At 41.3% G+C, this 3,895-nt stretch overlaps 1 non-coding gene across 1 annotated transcript; it reads right to left on the bottom strand.

Moving 5' to 3' along the window:
- Positions 1 to 1,647: 1,647 nt before the first annotated feature.
- Positions 1,648 to 1,754, bottom strand: LOC121223870 (small nucleolar RNA R71). Its single transcript, XR_005921336.1, has one exon. It is a non-coding gene; the product is annotated as a small nucleolar RNA R71 (small nucleolar RNA).
- Between the last annotated feature and the right edge of the window lie 2,141 nt (positions 1,755 to 3,895).

Genomic DNA, 3,895 nt, shown 5'->3' with positions numbered 1-3,895 from the left:
TGACATTCAATATATAGGCTAGATAAGCTTCGCAACCTTTCCAAACCAACTTATTAGCACAAAACGAAGAAATCACATTTGGAAACAACTCAAATTTCTTACCACCACCAACAACTTCTGAACCGCCAGCACCACACAGAGTCACCAACTTCACCTCGCAATCCACCATAGCCTGATGCTTGGATAACCAATCCATACCCATAATAATATCGAAACCCTAAAATGGTAACTCAAAAAAATTATCTGGAAACACATGTCCCTCAATTTTTAAAAGATAATGACTATATATCCGATCCGCCACTACACTATCACTTAAAGGGCTCTTACCATAACACTCGATCTAGATGTTTCAACCTCAATCCCTAACTCTCTAGCTACGTCACACTGAAATCAACTAAGGCTAGTAGAGGAAAAGACTGTAGTGTGATAGTACCTACGATAACATCAGTGGCTCTCTAGTCCGGGGCTCCCTCACAGCATAAACTTTGGTTGGACCACTATTACCACATTGAGCAGCACCACACTGACCAGCACCACGCCGACCAGCACCTCTACCACCATCACCTTTGCCACAACCTCTCCCTCGAGCTGGAGTAGGTGCAATAGCAACAGCAACAACAGGCTGATCGTGAGCAACAATGGCTCTCCTCGGGTAGTCAATCACACGGTGCTCCATGAAGCCACAGAAAAGACACGCAGTTGTTATCCTTCAACACTCACCACAATGACGTTAACTACAATGCTCACATATCGGCCATGCAGTAGCCCCCTAATCAGTAGAACCAACCTCAACTATTGTAGCTTGCCTATCCTGACCACGACTACTAGCAACACGTTGTCCAGATTTATAAAAATGACCTCTCTTACCCTTACGACTAGAATTACTAGCAGCCTCAGTCGACCTATTCACAACTCCAGACGAAGAAGATTTGGAATTCTTCCCCAAAGTCTCCTCTAATGTACGAGCCTTCTCCACTAACTCGTTGAAGACCTTGGTAATTTGAGCAACTAGGTAGAGCTTAATCTCACGATTCAGCTCAAACCTGAACCTCTTACAATGGGTCACCTCAAAAAATACCAACTCTAGAGTATACTAGCTCTACCAAACTAAGTTAGCCTCGTACTCGTCTATCTGTAGAGTACCTTGAAGAAGATCCATAAACTCTCGTCTCTTAGCCTCAAGATATTGCTCACCCATAAACTTCCTCCGGAATGATGGTAAGAAGAAGCCCCAAGTTAGATGATCTGGCGCACATGCAAGAAAACCTAAAGGGTCTATTTCATCTATCAAGATTGCCTAGCTATGGAAGAAAGGAATACTAAACACTTTATTCAAGTAGCTCGAGAGTCTCAAGTGATGGTAAAGACTGGGATTGTTGCAAAATCTAGGTCAAAGCAAGGGACTCCAAGAAGAAATGTAACGAAGCTAAAGATCCTCATCTTCATTTAAGACTATTTATGGAAGTGAGCGATTCTTTCAAGTTAGCTGGAGTACCCGAAGATGTATTACAACTGAAGTTGTTCCCATATTTGCTAAGGGACAGAGCTCGTGCCTAGTTGAACTCATTGTAACCTAACTCTATTTCTACATGGCAAGAGTTAGCCGAGAGATTCCTCATGAAGTATTTCCCGCCAAGCAAGAATGCCAAGTTAAGGAATGAGATCACTGCCTTCCAAAAACTAGATGATGAGTCCCCATATAAGGCATGGGAAAGGTACAAAGAGTTATTACGAAAGTGCCCTCATCATGGAATCCCACATTGCATTCAGCTTGAGACATTCTATAATGGTCTCAACACTCACATAAGAATGGTAGTGGACGCCTCTGCTAATGGTTCTCTCCTCTCTAAGTCTTATAATGAGGCTTACAAAATTATTAAAAGGATTGCCAACAACAATTATCAATGGCTAACCAATCGAGCAGCGTCAGGAAGACGACTCGCTGGAATACATAAAGTGGACGCTCTCACTTCACTCGCATCTCAGGTATCTTCAATATCCTCAATGCTTAAGAATCTTACCACTAATGGGTCTAACAGTTTTACAGCCCAACCACCTAACCAATTTTAGAATATAGCCTGTGTGTATTGTGGGGAAGGAAATTTGTTTGAAGAATGTCCATCGAACCCTGAATCTGTATATTACATGGGTAACCAAAACCAAAAATGAGGGAGGCAAGGACTGCAATCCAACATTTATAAATCATCATGGCGAAATCACCCGAATTTTTCCTGGAGTAACCAAGGGGCTGAAACCAGTAACACTTACACCCAACCTAGACCAACTCAGCTGCTTAGTTTCCTCCAAAAATTTTAGAAAGTAGCTTAAGCGGAACCATCCGATAACGTAGAGAATCTATTGAAGGGATACATGGTAAAAAAGGACGCCACTCTAAGGAATTTGGAGAATCAAGTGGGCCAGCTTGCTACTGAACTCAGGAACTGACCACAAGGTGCTCTACCTAGTGACACAAAGAATCCAAGAAATCAGGGGAAGGAACATTGCAAAGAGTTGACATTGAGGAGCGGAAAGACAGTAGAACCCAGCACTGTCAAAGTTGAAAAGGAGCCAACTGACGCTTAAGATTCAGAAGAAGTTCAACCAAGTGTTGAAATTCTAGTTTCACCAGAACCAGAATCTACAAAACCCGACAAAGTAACCTTAGGACCAGTTAATTCTGATAAACTAACAATGTCATTAGATGCATAATTGTCGCCAAAGATGAATCAACCAGAATTAGTCCCAGCAAGGAAACCACCACTACCCTATCCTCAAAGACTTAAAAAAAAGAAGCAGGAGATTCAATTCAAGAAGTTCCTTGACGTACTCAAGCAACTTCACATCAATATCCCATTGGTTGAAGCACTTGAACAAATGCCAAACTACGTCAAGTTCATGAAATATATCTTGTCTAAGAAACGAAGACTTAGAGAATTTGAGACGGTAGCTCCGACGAAGGAATGCAGTGCATATCTTCAAGACAAACTGCCCCCAAAATTGAAGGATCCTGGATGTTTTCCCATACCGTGCAACATTAGAGCAACATATTGTGGTAAGGCATTATGTGACTTAGGTGAAAATAACAACTTGATGCCTATGTCAATATTTAGGAAGTTGGGGATAGGAGAAGTTAGACCAACTATAGTTACGCTCCAACTAGCAGATCGATCCTTAACACATCCAGAAGGAAAAATCGATGACGTATTGGCATATGTAGATAAGTTTATCTTTCTTGCTAACTTCGTAATTCTAGATTTTGAAGCAGATAAAGAAGTGCCAATCTTCCTAGGAAGGCCGTTCCTAGCAACTGGAGGACCCTTATTGATGTGCAGAAGGGCAAGCTCACTATGCGTGTTCAGGAGGATTAGGTAACATTTAACATCTTTAAGTCTATGCGATTTCCTGACACAATGGATGATTGCTCTGCAGTGTCTCATTTAGAGGATTTAATAGTGGAGAAGGAACTCAACTGTGTTGAACACCCATTGGAAAGAATTTTGACATTGGATCTTCCAAATGATAAAGAGGAGGATGAATACTTAGTTTTGCTAGAAGCTAATCAAAGGGGATTTCATCCGCAATCCCGTTTTGAATGTTTAGAGTTAGAAAAGGACTATTCCCAACCAAAAGTGTCGATCGAAGAGCCACCTAAATTAGAACTCAATGTATTACCTTCTCATTTAAAATACGTTTATTCAGGTAACGCTTCTACTCTGTCTGTGATTGTTTCAGCAGAATTGACCACTAAGGAATAAGAGAAACTTATCTTAGTTCTGAAACAATTCAAGAAGGCCATCGGATGGACCATAGTTGATATTCACGTTTGTATGCATGCACAAGATTATCCTGGAAGATGGCAAAAAAGGGACGATCGATGAACAATGAAGATTGAACC

This window comes from Gossypium hirsutum, chromosome D11 (assembly GCF_007990345.1).
Source record: "Gossypium hirsutum isolate 1008001.06 chromosome D11, Gossypium_hirsutum_v2.1, whole genome shotgun sequence".
NCBI classification, from domain to species: domain Eukaryota; kingdom Viridiplantae; phylum Streptophyta; class Magnoliopsida; order Malvales; family Malvaceae; genus Gossypium; species Gossypium hirsutum.
This window is presented reverse-complemented; position numbering and strand designations above follow the sequence as displayed.